Genomic DNA, 15803 nt, shown 5'->3' with positions numbered 1-15803 from the left:
CAGACAGTTGCTATGCAGATGTCCTTGCAGAAGTATTTTTTGTGTAAAATTGAAATGGCCTTTGTGTACAGTTGTGGTTTTTGCAGAATCTTTTGCGGTAGTTTTTCTCAAAAATACGAGCATGAGAACCCTTTCTTCAAAGCCGTCTCTGGCTCTATTTGTCAAGGTTTTTTGTTTTGTTTTGTTTTAACATTAATGACTCCATTTTGATGTGAACAACTTACACATGTACCACCCCACCATTTCCTTGGAGAAGCTCTCCATTAAACTATTACAGAAATGAATTATCAAAATTAAAAAAGTAAAAGGAGCATTCTGGAATTTCATTTTTAAAGGGTCAGTATAATAAAAGACACACTATACACTGGAAAAACTTAGTGTTCCTACAAAACATATGTTCATTTTTACATCTCTAAGTATCTAAGTAATAAAAAGGGGTTTTAGTATGTTCTAAATTTTTCTTATTTCAGTGTTTACTGCCAGCCAAACCTGTTACATAATTGATATTTATGACGAAATAGAGGGGAAAAAGTAGAAGACGGGCAAAAGCCACATCTGGTATTTATTTGTTTGTGATACTATATAGATAAATGGTAATGTCTGCTGATTGCTGCTCTAGCCCTCCTCCCATCAGCCCAACAATTCTTCCTGGGTATGGAGATTTAAGAGAGAATAGAAGGAATTCAGAATAAATCCCGGGAAACAGTAGCACTAAATTTTTATTCAATCTTGATATATTTGTGACCAAATAGTTATATTTAATGTCAGTAGAGAAGGACTACAAGTAGAGTGCATTCAGGAATCAAATTTGTTCCTCGGTGCACTGGGGTTTGGATACATAAAAGAGGCAACATTTGGTTCTATTGTGGTAGCTGAGGGAATAACCTAAAAGTATCCTAAACCATGGCAGGTCTGTAAAATATGACTTTATTGTCTTTTTATAAATGATGTCTAATGGTGGTAAATTTCTTTTGAAGTTTTGATGATCAATTTAAAGAAATGTTAAAGTTTTTTAAACTTTAACTTTTTAAAATTAAAATTAAAGTTTAAAAGTAAACTTTAAAGTTAAAATTAAGTTCAAACTTTTTTTAAAAATTAGTTATATTAAACATCATCTCTGTTGTGAGATTTAATTTAAACTGAGTGTGTAGACACAGTGCAAACATCCAAATAAAAGCACACTGGCATGCCTGTAATCCCAGCACTTTGGGAGGCCAAGGCAGGCAGGTCACTTTAAGTCAAGAGTTCGAGACCAGCCCAGCAAATGTGGTGAAACCTTGTCTCTACTAAAAATGCAAAAATTAGCTGGGCATGGTGGCACACACCTGTAATCCCAGCTAGTTGAGAGTCTGAGGCCATGATTGTGAGGCATCCCCAGCTACCTGAAACTGTAAGTTCATTGAACCTCTTCCTTTTGTAATTTGCCCAGTCTCAGATATGTCTTTATCAGCAGTGTGAAAACAGACTAATACAGTCTTCATATTCTGAGTAACATGATCAAAGTAGGGCTTTGGGAATATTATTCCAGTTTATAATTGTCTGTAATTGAAGCCTGTAATTCTTCCAATTCAGCACCCACTCTAGGGACATAGCCCTTCAATTATTTTTTTGAATACCATCTTCTTCCTGTAAGACAGTTCTGTGGTAAAAGTCTACCCTACCTCTTGTCCCAAGGATGGTTAAATGACTTAGTACTAATCTCTACCAGTCTAACCACTGGCCTCAAATACTTGCATACAACCCAAGGCAGGTCAACAAGACTCAGTCCTCAATGTTTGCTTAAACTATTGGGAAAGAGATATTTTTTTTCTCTTTATTGCTGAAGTGATGATTATTATTAGGTGTCAACTTGATTGGATTGAAGGTTTCCATGCCTAAATAGCTGGTAAAGTATATTTCTGAGTGTGTCTGTGAGGGTAGTGCCAAAGGAGATTGCCATGTGAGTCAGTGGACTGGGAGAGGAAGACCCACCCTCAATGTGGGTAGGCACCATCCGATAGGGTGTCAGCACACGAGAACAAACAGGCAGAAGAAAGTGGGGAAGGCTGGCTTGCTGAGTCTTCCAGCTTTCATTTTCCTCTCATGCTGGATGCTTTCTGTTCCTCCTGCCAGCAGCTTTCATTGAAGAACTCCAGGTTTTTCAGTCTTTGAACTCTTGAACTTATGCCAGTGGGGTTTGCCAGGGATTCTCAACCTTTGGCCAGACTGAAGACTTTTGACTCAGACTGAGCCAATACTGGCTTTATTGCTTCCTCAGCTTGCAGACAGCCTATCATGGGGCTTTGCGTTGTGATCATGTGAACCAATTCCCCTTAATAAAATCTCTTTCATATATACATATATCCTATTAGTTCTATCCCTATGGAGAACCCTGAGTAATATAGCTAACATGTTAACATTTACAGCTGGAGCTTCTTCAGTTCATCTAGTTTCCTCATAAGAAGAATCTGTCTGCAAAAGAAACCACTGAAGGAGAAAAGAAAGCCAAGATATGAGATGAAACAGATTTCTGACAAAAATTTTTTGCACTTGAATCCATCCATGCCTAAAGCCATGCCTTTGGATTTTCTGCTACATAAGCAATAGATACTTTTTTCCTTAAGCCAATTTGAATATGTATATTAGCTATTTGCCATTCCTAATGAATGGCTTCAACAGTTAATGGCTGAAAACAACAAAAATCTCTTATTATCCCTCAGTTTCCAATGAGCAGGAATACAAATGTGGCTCAGATGGGATGTTCTGGCTGAGTCTCTTATAATGTTGCCCTTAGATTTTGGTTCAGTCTGCATTCATTCAATGGCTCAACTGAAATGGAGAATCTTTTCAAAGGTGGCTCACTCATGGCTGCGAAGTTAGTGTTGGCTGTTGGCAAAGGGTCTCAGTTTCTTTTCTCATGGGCCTTTCCATAGGATTCCTTGAGTGTCTTCATGGCGTGGTGACTGACTTCCCCCAGGGTGTGCTATCCAAGAGCCCAAGGCTAAGGCTGCAGTACTTTCTAAAACCTGACCAACTAACATCGGAAGTTACACACTATTACTTCTGCCTTACTCTCTTGATTATACAGAATCAGCCCTATTCAGTGTGGAATGGAACTATGCAAAGGGATAAATAGAAAGCAGCAGTCACCAGAACCCATCTAGGGTGCTGAATACCACAATCATGTTTCTGTCTTTGCATTATAAAGTCTCCTGCCTGAATTTATAAGTTACCTAAATATAATGTAATGTGTCTTATGTATTCTGATGCAAAGTCCAAAGACTTGATAGAATAAAGAAAACAGAGTAGGAGCAAACAACCTCATCAAGGTAGACTCTAGGGATGAAGCATACCTGAGCCAGGCTTTGGAAATCATTTCACTACTTATTTGTGTATGTAAGGATGAAAAGAAGTCATTTCAGGGCTGAGAAAAGGAGAGGCGAGAAGGGGTAATAAGAAGCCTGTTGTGATTGATGTGAACGGAGAGGGGTTAGTGGAAGATAACACAGTCAACAATTAAGGGAACCAGCTTGGGGCAGATCCCTGACTCTATATCTTTTGGAGCTTAGATTGAATTCTATTAGCATTTTTTCCTCAGAAATATAAGCAGTACTTAAGCAAAGGGAAAGGATAATGGAAGGCCCAGCCCTGATACTTCTGTACACAATATGCTAAACTCAGACTTACCAATTTCCAAGTAAGAAGGCTGTTGGTAGCTTATGTGGTACCTTGCGAAGCCTCCATGGGCTAAGAACCTGATCCTCATCTTCTCAATGTCAAAAGATCTCTCCTGTTAATTTATTCAAGGTTGATTTGATTCTAGGGGACTAATTGATGCTAATAAAACTCACTAGAGATTGATTAGTAACTTGAAAGCTAATTTCTTGATTTATAATGAGAAACATTATTGCCTCATGGACCAAAATTCTCAGGTAAAGTGGATAGTATGTCCTCTTTCTAATAGGGAAGTTTTCTTGGGAACCAAATTAATATGAGAAACTTGCTTGGTAATTACAGAGGTGAAAGAAAGGATATGTAATTATCTTAATGAATTTATAATTAATTGTTTCTCTTCTCTATATTTCTAGCACTTGACATTTGTTCACTCCAAAAACATTTAGTCAGCATCTTCTATGTGCCCTGCCCCATATTAGTTGCTGAGGCATGTAAAAATGTACGAAACCTAGCCTTTGCTGTCAGCAAGAGAACAGGTGGGGAACCAACATTAATCGAACTTCTAACATGTGCCAGATCTTATACTAGGGATTTCTATAATTGATTTTTTAAAACAAACTCTATAAGAAATTTAGATTTTATTTTGCTCCTCTTAAGATGAGAAAAAAATATTTTAAAACGCAATTTAAACAATTTATGCATGATCACAAAGATGTGGTTTCATTACTGTACATACAGTTAATCCCTCAACAAGGCAGGTATTAGGGGCACCGACCCCCTTGGAGTCAAAAATCTAAAGATGACTTTTGACTACCCCAAATCTTAGCTACTAATAAATTACTATTGATTGGAAGTCTTACTAATAAAATAAACAGCTGGTTAATACTGAATTTTATTATTTGAATTTTATATGTATTGGATACTCTATTTTTACAGTAAAGTAAGCTAGAGAAAAGAAAATGTTACTAAGAGAATCATAAGAAAGGGAAAATATATTTACTACTTACTATCCTCAGAAAGGTCTTCCTCCTTAGCACCTTCACAAAGAGCAGGAGGAAGAGGAGGAGTTGCTCTTCCATCTCAGGGGTAACAGAAGTGGAAGAAAACCCTTGTATAAGCGGACCCATGCAGTTCAAACTTGTGCTGTTAAAGAGTCAACTATATTTGTCAAAACTGATAACATATGTAAATTATACATCAATAAACTGACTAAAGAAAACCATGTCAGAAAGTCAAAGAAAGGATTTGAGGAGACAAATTTTTGAAAAAGGCTGTTACATGCTGTGAGTTCCCAATCCCCAAACTTTGCCTCAAGCCTCCTGAAAAGAACGAGAAATATGTTCCTTGCAGTCCTAGATGGTTAGATCCAAGTAAAGGTTAATTTTATTTGTTCAACTTAGCTAGCTTATGATGCCTAGTTGTTTGATTAGACACCAGTCTAGATATTGTTCTGAAGGTATTTTTTAGATGTGAATATTAGTCCATTTCACTTTGTTGATAAACACATACCCAGGACAGGGCAATTTACAAAAGAAAGAGGTTTAATGGACTTACAGTTTCACGTGACTGGGGAGGACTCACAATTATGGCAGAAGGTGAAAGGTACATCTTACATACTGGCAGATAAGAGAAGATAGTTTTTTCAGGGAAACTCCCCTTTGTAAAACCACAAGATCTTGTAAGACTTATATCAGGAGAATAGCATGGGAAAGATCTGCCCCCATGATTCAATTACCTCTCACTGGGTCTCTCCCACAATATGTGGGAATTCAAGATGAGATTCGAGTGGGGACACAGCCAAATCATATCCATGTGATTAGCATTTAAATCAGTAGACTTTGAGTGAATCAGATTACTTTGTATAATATGGGTGGGCATCATCCAATCAGTTAAAGGCCTAGTACAAAGACTGAAGTTTCCAGGGAAAGGAATTCCATTTCCAGATTGCAACATAGAGTTATTTTCTGAGTTTCTAGTCTTCAGACTGAATACTACAAAATCAACTTTTACCTGAATTTCCAGACTTCTGGCTTGCCCTGTCCTACAAATTTCAGACTTGCTAAGACTTACTAGCCTCCATAATCTTGTGAGCCAATTTCTTAAAAACAACCTCTTTCTCTCTCAATGGTTCTATTTCTCTGGAGAACTCTGACTAATACAGATTTTGGTACCCAGAGTAGTTCTAAAGGAACAAAATCTTAAGAATGAGTTTTCCAAATTGGAAAACCTAAATGCAGTAGGGATAATTGGATCTCAAGATGTCAGGGGCCAGATGGGAGCATTTAATTACCAATGGCAAAATGGACATGGCTACCATAAAGAACAGCAGAATCAAAGCAGTAATCAGAATATCTGACTCACTGGGACCTGTGGCATTGGTTATTTGATCATAGTGTTAATATGTGGGCAATCTATTAAATTCTTATTTGATCTCTATAAGTGGAAAAGTTGCAGGTCAAGTGAACAGAAAGTCTAACTTGTATTATAAAAACCAATTTGAATAATTTCCAGACTTCAGCCCGTTGACAGATACAGAATCTCTTGAAAGAATGGAAAATCAGGTTCCCTGGAGGAAGAACCCTGCTGCCAAAAATGTATACCATTAATTTTTCTCCCAGTCTTCCACAAAGAGACCTACAGTTTTTTATTAGAACAAATAAGCTTTGGGAGAAAGGAAATAACCAGACTTTCCAGGGATTATTGGGCCTCTCTCTACATTGACACTATTGCCATGAGGCTCAAAATGACATTGTGATCTATCAGCTGGAGTAGAGGCTTATAGAGTTCAAGTATTCAGTGGAGTTTTTAGCTCAGGTCCATCTTGGTAGGCCCAATGGGTCTGTCATGGTGTACTTATGCATCAGCTTGACTGGGCCACAGTGCTCAGATATTTGGTCAAACATTATTCTCTACATGTCTGTGAGGATGTTTGTGGATGAGATTTCCATTTGAATAGATAGACATTGAGTAAAGCAGATTGCCCTCCATAATTTGAGTGAGCCTCATCCAATCTATTGAATGCCTAAACAGAACTAAAGGTAGACTTCTCTAAGCAAGAGGTAATTCTGCCAGTAGACTTCCTTTGGACTTTATCTACATCAGCTTGTCCTGGTTCACCAGCATGGTGCCTTTGGACTCACACTAAAACTCTTTTTTGAGCCTCAAACTGCTAGCCTCCTTTATCTTATTTTATACTTTCTAAGTCTCCACAATCACAAGTCGATTCTTAAAATAAATGTGTGAACAAATAAACAAATATCCTACATGTTCTGTTTCTCTGGAGGACCCTAATTAATACAGTCCCCAAAACTATCCTGTGGTTATTTTCCCAGTTTTAATAAACAGAATTGATACAAACATGCTCAGAAAGCAGGGAAGAATCCTCACATTGGTTTCTGATCTGTATTTTGAGAGCTATTGTGGTAGGAAAGGCTAAGTGGAAGCCACTAGACCTGTGTCTAGCAAGGAAAATAGTAAACTAAAAGCAATACCACATTACTAGAGGGACTGCAGAGGTAAGAGCCACCATCCTTTTCTATATGTCTCTCTGGAAAACCCAGACTAAGCAGTCTTGAGTCACACCTAAGAATGTTAATCAGCCCATATAAGTAGGAGAGGGTTGGTTTGACCTGCAGGTTGGGGTGGGATAAGGACTGAAATGTTTTTCATGGACTAGATGTGGGCCTATTTAGGTCATCTTCATCCTAATGAATAGAACTGTACAGAGGTTTGAGGGTTCACAGCAGCAGAAGTTAGAGTTGTAATAGATTACTGGGAATGTTAGGAGTTAAGAGTGAATGCATCCGGCCAGGTCAAAGGAACTGTAGAAGAAAAGCCTCTAGTGTCAGGAAGCTTCCAATAATCCAAAAATGTACATCACCCAATTCAATCCATAAATTTTTATTTAGTTTCTAGACAACATTAAATAATATTTTAGGTGCTGAAGACGCATTAGTATGTAGTACAGACACAAATTGTCGCCTCTGTAGAACTTTTATTCTAATGCTAGAGACAAATATAAAAACAAAGATCAGACTAAGGAGAATGAGGAATGCCAGGGTAGACAGGGTAGGCATCATTAATAAAAGAAGTTAACAATTTGAGCAAAGATTAGAAGGAGGTAATGAAGTAAGCTGTGAAGGTAAGCACTCAGGTAGAAGAAACAGCCAGTACAAACACCAAAATGATGGAAATATTCCTGGCACGCTTAAGGAACAAGGAAAAGGCCAGTGTGGCTGTGCTAATACAGCAAGGAAATCTGGTCATAGATGAAATCAGAGAGATTGCGGGGACCAGATTGTGTTGGGCCTTATAGTTCAGTCTAACAATTATGGCTTTTGCTATCAGTAAAACAAAGAGTCATTTGAGGGCTTTAAGCTAGGATTACACTAGCTTCTAATTAAGCACAAAGGGACAAGGGTAGAGACAAAGAGAATGGGTAGACGAAAATAATATAGATGAGAGATGGTAGTGGCTTGGAATCCACTAGTAACAGTAGAAGTTGTAAATTCTGGATGTATATTGAAAGTAGCATCCACAATACTTCCTGAAAAATTGGATATATCAAAAATAAAGAGAATCAAGGATGACTCCAAAGACTCAACAATCGGGAAGATGATTCCCTGAGATTGGGTAGACTTGAGGTGGAAGAAGTTTTAGGGAAAAAGTATTGGTTGAGCTTTGGACATCTTAAATTTCAGATGAGTATTAGAAATCCACATGAGCATGCTGAGTAGGCAGTTGGAAATATGAGTCTGGAGATTAAGGGAGAAATCCAAGCCAGTTACACAAACTTAGGATTCATCATCACAGATATAATCTTTTACACAAAGACATCATATGATTTTAAACTGCTTTATCCTCTTACCTCCTCTTCCTATTGAAGGAAATTTAAAAAACTTTACCCCCAAATATATTTCTTTGACATATTTTTGAAATGGCTGCCTTTAGCCATCCTGAAAGAAGTGGCCTTGCAAAGCTGTATTAAGTGGGCAAAATTTCCATCTGTAGATAATTCCTACTAATACAGCCATGCCCCCTCCCTTTCTACACCTTTCCCCAGATCCAGAAGAGATTGAGAGTCTGACACCTTTAGAAGTCTGAAAAGAAACATTTACCATCTATTCTCTCTAAAACAGGCTTCACTACATAACAAGGCCACCTTTGCTAGCCAGAATCTAAGCCCTCATTTGTTCCATAACCTCAGAATGGTACATTAAGTTTTGCAACTAATTGGGAAACTGGATCTTCATTCTAAAGGCTCCAGTGCATCTATGTCAAATAAGTTTGTATGCCTTTTATTCTATAAATCATGTTAGTGAATTTTAGCAAATCTTTAGGGGACCAGGAGCCTATGGCCCCCACACTGTCTTTTCCCACTCTGGTATGAAAGACAAAAGAAGTGAATGGAATAAAGGAGAAAAATCTGACTGTATCTCCATTCCTACAGACAACTTCACTCTTTACTTTGGGGGTATAGGCAGGAGGGATGACACTTACCTTTGAATCAAGATTGAAATGTGTAATTAACATCTTAGGCTTGGCCATCTAATCTAATCTCTAAATTAAAGCTAGATTTGAGACTGTAATAAGTTATACGTCTATTATCTCAGGGTGAGGAGAAAAGGCAGAGGAAATTTCTACGTTTTAATCCAAATGCATGGAAATATTTCCCCTCGTGAATACAGTTGGAAAGGGCATTTGGAGACAAAACAAAGCTGCTAGTCACTAACACAGCAGAGCAAGTACGTTAAGAATAAGTTTATGCACTATAATCTTTTTCATTTATCCATTTCTGTTAATCCTTCTTTCTGCAATCATGCAAAGAAAGAACCTATTGGTGTTTAATTGCAATGAGCTTCCAATTATGAATGCATCTGAAGCTTTTATGAATATCTGAATGGATGAAGTTTAAGATTTCTGCAAGTTTCTCTACTCAACACCGAGCAAATTCTAATAAACAATTGGTCTTTATTGATACTTCCACTTTTACTGCAACCATGGGGAATAAATGCCCTTGATTAGGTGCTTGGAAGAATAGACTGTGATAAGGCAAGCTTCTTAGAAAGGTATTTGACTAGCTTAGTATTCTTACTTTTATGCAGACACAGCTCATCAGCTCAATTGATAAGATTTAGCACCAAGTTGTGGGTTGAAATGTCATGATGGTATACAACATCTTACTTGACAGCTCAAAAAGCTCCCTGACTTAATTTACTTCAATTTTCTCTCTTTATAGCAAAGCTCTCTTCTGAAAAGATACGTCAGATTTTTATGACTGTATTAGAGATGGAAATTATAAACGCTGCTTTTATGAAGCACTCAGAGAAAGTATCAGGTGTTGAGATCTAAAATGGGTTGTCAGGATGATCCTGCATTGACTGGTGTTCTTGCTGCTTAAAAAAGCCTAAAAATACTCACCAGCATGCAAACCCAACAGCCCAGACACATGTAAGAGGACAAAGCAGAGCCAGAGGCCAGCTATTTGTTATATAAATAGAACATTAGCATAATAGAAGGTATTTGCTTGTTTCAGCAAGACTTCTATCATAAACTTTGCGGAGTAATATGTTGCCTTAATAGAACAGCTCAGGAATCACTACCGGCAGCAGCCACAATACATCTGGTGTAATAATGGATGGCTGTTCAAGCCAGAATTTCCCAATCTACATTACCATTTTAGAAAGTTTGTAAAGGCAAACTGGAACGATAAAAGCTTCAAATATCAGGTGCACTATCATAGACCTTTGGATGCAAAAACAGATTGAGAGCAGCAAGAGCTATGCAATTATCTAGGATATTGTCTGTCAGCTACACTAGCAAAAGTTTCTGAGGCCTGGCCAGGCTTTAACACTTTAATACCAGCTCTCCTTGCTCTTAGATCATAGAAGATCAGGTATATTAGTATGTTCTCTCATTGCTGTAAAGAAACACCCGAGACTGGGTAATTTATAAAGAAAATCGTTTTTTTGTTTGTTTGTTTTTTGAGATGGAGTATCTCTCTTGTTGCCCAGGCTGGAATGCATGGCATGATCCCGGCTCACCGCAAGCTCCGCCTCCCGGGTTCAAGCAATTCTCCTGCCTCGGCCTCCGGAGTAGCTGGGATTACAGGCATGCACTACCCCATCCAGCTAATTTTTTGTGTTTTTAGTAGAGACGGGGTTTCACCATGTTGGTCAGGCTGGTCTCAAACTCCTGACCTCGTGATCTGCCTGCCTTGGTCTCCCAAAGTGCTGAGATTACAGGCCTGAGCCACCTCACTGGCCTGCAACTCCCTCTTTAACCTGACCATCTGATCTGTATTCCCCATTTCTATAAATATTCTGTAATATTTGATCAAAAGAAGGCAGTTTGACGTCCCTAAATGTCGCTTGTTGACTGGACAGAAATCCTAAGTGAAAATATCTTTTGTGTCAAACATTGCAAACTAAACTACAACACTTTTGTTACTATACTCTATAAGTAATAGTTCAATAGTATTTCTCCTTCAATCTCCTATGTTCCATATGTGACTTGCTTAGGCGCTGCTTTTTTAAACAATTTCTGCAACATATAGTTCTGTATAGATAAAAATTGCTGGAATTTTTTCACATAGACAAGGTCTAAAATTGAAAATTTAGATATCCCTAAAATAAGATCTGTAGATTTTTCTGTGAGTAATTAGTCTAACCTGACTAGAAAAAGAAAGGAAAGAAGCAAAAGATGAATATTAAAAGAAAAATATATAAAGAGTTAAATGTATTTGGTTTTAATAAAGCAAACCTGAATTAAAAGTAATTGGTTAGATGAGAATGGAAGGGAAGTAAAATTTGACAAGCATCTACTAAATTTTAGTTACAGTATGTTATCTACTTAGCAATCAGCTACTGATAAAAACAAGGATAGATTTTATTTTTTAAACCAGGCACTGTACTAAGTACTTTACAAATGCTATTACATTTAGTCTACATAGGAATATGATTATATATAACGTGTGTGTGCACACATATGTATGTATGTGTGTGCTTATTTACAAATCAGGACACTTCAGATTTATATGCTTACAAGATCAACTTGCTAAGAAATTGGCAGATCTAACTTATGGATACAAATTTGTGTGACAGTAAGTTACAGGCACTTAATTACTTCGCTTTTACTATCTTCTTATAAGGTTGGTTTAATCACCAATTTTGGAGTTCAGAAATCGAGGGTCAGATCCACTGAGTAACATAGCAAAGGACATTCAAACCCAAATCTATTTTGTCCCAAATAAGCTCTGAATTACCCAACACCATGGAAAATATATAAACAGTCAGTCAGTCGCAAACCTCCTGTGTATGAAAATATGGATGGAAAAAGAAAAGCTATCAAGCAATGTTAATTAAATGAATAGAAAAAGAGCGTCTCATTACTCTTCCAGGTAAGGAAAGTAAAGGTTCTCACCAATCCTAAATTGTAAAGATTTTTTTTCCATTCCCACAGACCAGTCCTGAAAAAACACCAACTCTTTAGGTCAAGGTGTTACATTTAATTGATTATCTCTGCTTTGGTGTGAAAAATTAGAACACATACTCATCAACAGGACCAACCACTTGAAACAAATCATTTAGAAATGCAAGCAAAATAAGAGGAAATTCTTCTCAGAGCAGCCTTCTGAATTTCCCTAACCCATTAAAATATCAATTCCTATAACAAGTGATGGTTTTACCGTGGAAATTCTGATTTGCAGGTTTCAGGACAGCTAAAGCATATCCATATTTCAGTATAAATACATACCAAACTATCTTTTTCAGCAATAAGTCACAAAAATTCTCTGTGAAAAAGACTTCACGGAGATACGAAATACTCACAGAGAGTCATATGTTTTCTCAAAGTGTAGAACTTAGTGATTAGAAGTTCTATGTCTATTGTTTTTGTTTTAAATATGCTTCCCTCTTTCCCAGGCTTCACCAAGTCAAGTAGGAGAGGCCAGCTTCATTAGCAACTTGCCCTACTGAATGCAGGAAGTACTGTCTGCTTAGATAAACTCTACACTAAAAGGGAATTAAATCTTTGCAAATAAGTATATGGATCTAATTTCTACCTTCTAGATTAAAAGTATAATTAAAAATGAAAACCTTCTTACAACTGAATTGATTTGGGGGACAAATCTACTTCTTAGCTTGAGCTGACTTATTCCCAATCTTAAACCCTAATTAATAAATAACATACAAGAAGGGGTTTTATCATACATGCAACTTATATTAACTGTTAATAGTTATCTCCTGAGCTGCCAATAGAACTTTTCTACAATAATGATAATATTCTTTATCTGTGCTGTCCAATATAGGAGCAAAGAGCCATAGGTATTTATAGAAGAGTATCTTTAATATCTTCTAGTGTGATTGAGAATTTTACATTTTATTTAACTTTAATTACTTTTTACACTAAATTTAATAAACATTTTTGCAACACTAAATTTTACAACTTAAATAACATGGGCAAGTTCCTTGAAAGATCCACATTATCAAAGCTCACTCAAGAAGACATAGATAACCAGAATAGCCCTTATTCTTATGAAGAAATTGAATTTTCAGTTATAAACCTTCCCATAAAAAAAAAACTTCAAGCCTGGAGTTTATGGCTTCACTGGTCTATCAAGCATTTTAAAAAGTAGAAAAGTAATAGTTATACAAAAATGCTTCATTTCTTATAGAAAATTGAAAAGAAGATAATACTTACCACTCATTTTATGAGTTTTGTCAAAGTCAGATAAAAATACTACAAAAATACGATTACAGACCAATATCCCTTATGAACATACTTGGAAAAATTACTAGCCAGTTCTTAGTAAATTAAATTCAACACTGTGTAAAATGGACAACACATGATGATCAAGTTGGATTTAGCCCAGGAATAAAAGCTTGTTTTGATATTCAAACATGAATCAATGTGATTTAGCACACTATCAAACCAGCTGAAGAAAAAGAATGTTCATATCAACAGATATAGAAAAGTATTTGTTGAAATTCAAAATCCATTCCTGATTTAAAAAAAAAAAAAAAACTTCCACCAAATAAGAACAGAAGCAATTTCCCTCCACCTGAACGTGTTTGAAAAACCTACATTAATATCTTTTTAAATAGTGAAAAACAGAATGCTTTCCCATTAATATCATGAATTAGGGAAGGAAATCTGCTCTTATAGCTTTTGTTTTACATTGCAGTAGAGTCTCTAGTCAGGTAGCAAGAAAACAAAAAGAAATTTAAAACATTCATATTGGAAAGCAAGAATTTCAGGCCAGGTGCATAGAGGTGGGCAGATCACCTGAAGTCAGAAGTTTGAGACCAGTCTGGCCAACATGGTGAAACCCCTGTCTCTACTAAAAATACAAAAATTAGCCAGCCATGGTAGCACATGCCTGTAATCCCAGATACTTGGGAGGCTGAAGCAGAAGAATCTCTTGAACCCTGAAGGTGGAGGTTGCAGTGAGCCGAGATTGCACCACTGCACTTCAACTGAGGTGACAGAGTGAAACTCAATCTCAAAAAAAAGGGGGATTTCAGACATCTCTATTTGTAGACATATTCTCTACAAAGAAATAATTATGCCGAGTTGAAAACAGTACATGTTATTTGGTTTTATTTATCTATAGATGTAAACATATGTCAAAACTTATCAAGTTGTAAACTTTAAATATGCGCTTTATGTTGTCTTTGTCCATTTCTGTTGCTATAACAGAATACCTGAGACTGGGTAATTTATAAAGAAAATAATTTTATTTGGCTTATAGTTCTGGAGGCTAGAAAAAGGACATGATGGCAGCTTCTGGCAAAGGCTTTTGTACTATATCATAATATGGCAGAAAAGTTAAAAGAGAAGTGAGAGTGTACAATATGTAACAAGCCAAGCTTACTTTTATAACAACCTGCTCTCGTGAGAACTAAATTCCAGGTGAACTAATTCACTCCCAGGTGAACTAACTGACTCCAAGATAATGGTGTTAATCCATTCATGAGGACTTAACCCTCATCACCCAATAACCTCTTAAAGGCCTTACTTCTTGATACTGTTACATAAGCAATTAGGTTTCCAACATATGGGGATATGTTTGAACCATATCATATGTCCCTGACCCCAAGCTATTCATGAGGTAAGACCTGCAGTTTGAGCCCACAGCACAGCTGCCCCATCACCAGCTTATCATTCTAAGTGGCAGAAGCTCTGTGTTTCTCTGGGGTGAAACTCCCAGAGACAAGTGACAGGCCTTCTGCCATTGCCAATGCCAAGGTCCTTACCTCTGCTGCACCCAAACCGGAGAGGAAACGAAACGCATTAGCTTACCCCAAGGCTATGGCGGCGCATAGCCTGGGAGTGCCAAGCTGAGATCTGTGGCCAGCACTTGAGTGAGAGAGGAGTCCACAGTCTCAGAGCACTGAGAAGGGGTATGGCTGCAAAAATGAGGAAATACAGAGGAGCCACACAAAATAATACCCTATCTACCAGCTGTTATGCTTAAGTGCCATCTACTGGATCATCGCTCAAGCTGTAACACCAAAAGTACTTTGTTAATATAATCCCCTGTGAAACCAAGGCAAGAATTCAGCCATAAATAAAGACCCTGCAAAAGCCCTCTGAAAACATCCAGAAATGAAACCAAGTGACTGTACTCAAATTTCACCACAGTTACAAGATCATTAGCACACAGAGGGGAAAGAGCCAGTGCAAAACTCTGGCAATTCTAAAATCCAGAGTGTCTTCTTACCTTCAAATGACTGCACTACCTCTCCAGCAATGGTTCTTAACCGGAATGAAATGGCTAAAATGACAGACATACAGTTAAGAATCTTGATGGCAACGAAGATTACTGAGATTTAATACATTCCTGAACAACCAAGGAGACAATAAAGAAATGAAAAAAAGTCAAAAAATGTCTTGAGGAAATTAAAATAGAACATGCTAAAAGTTACGGAATGCAGCAAAGCAGTTTTAAGAGGCACATGTATGATGATGAATTCCTACATTAAAAAGCAGAAAGTAACAAGTTTGGTAAATTAGGGGGTAAAAAGAGCAGAAAGATCTCAAAGTGTAAATGTACCTTTATACCTCCAGAGCCTACGGGAAAAAAAGAACAAACAAAGCCCAAAGTTAGCAGAAGCAATAAAATAATAAAGATTAAAGCAGAAATTAAT

At 37.1% G+C, this 15803-nt stretch overlaps 1 long non-coding RNA gene across 1 annotated transcript in view; it reads right to left on the bottom strand.

Annotated features, from left to right (window-relative positions):
* Positions 1-2077, bottom strand: part of LOC105720078 (uncharacterized) — a 66948-nt gene extending 64871 nt beyond the window's left edge. The window contains exon 1 of the long non-coding RNA XR_001108078.2: positions 1972-2077. This is a non-coding gene — a long non-coding RNA (uncharacterized LOC105720078). The remainder of the gene's footprint in view (positions 1-1971) is intronic.
* Positions 2078-15803: the final 13726 nt, after the last annotated feature.

This window comes from Aotus nancymaae, unplaced genomic scaffold (assembly GCF_030222135.1).
Source record: "Aotus nancymaae isolate 86718 unplaced genomic scaffold, 86718_ANA_hifiasm-v0.15.2.pri h1tg000059l, whole genome shotgun sequence".
Classification (NCBI taxonomy): Eukaryota; Metazoa; Chordata; class Mammalia; order Primates; family Aotidae; genus Aotus; species Aotus nancymaae.
This window is presented reverse-complemented; position numbering and strand designations above follow the sequence as displayed.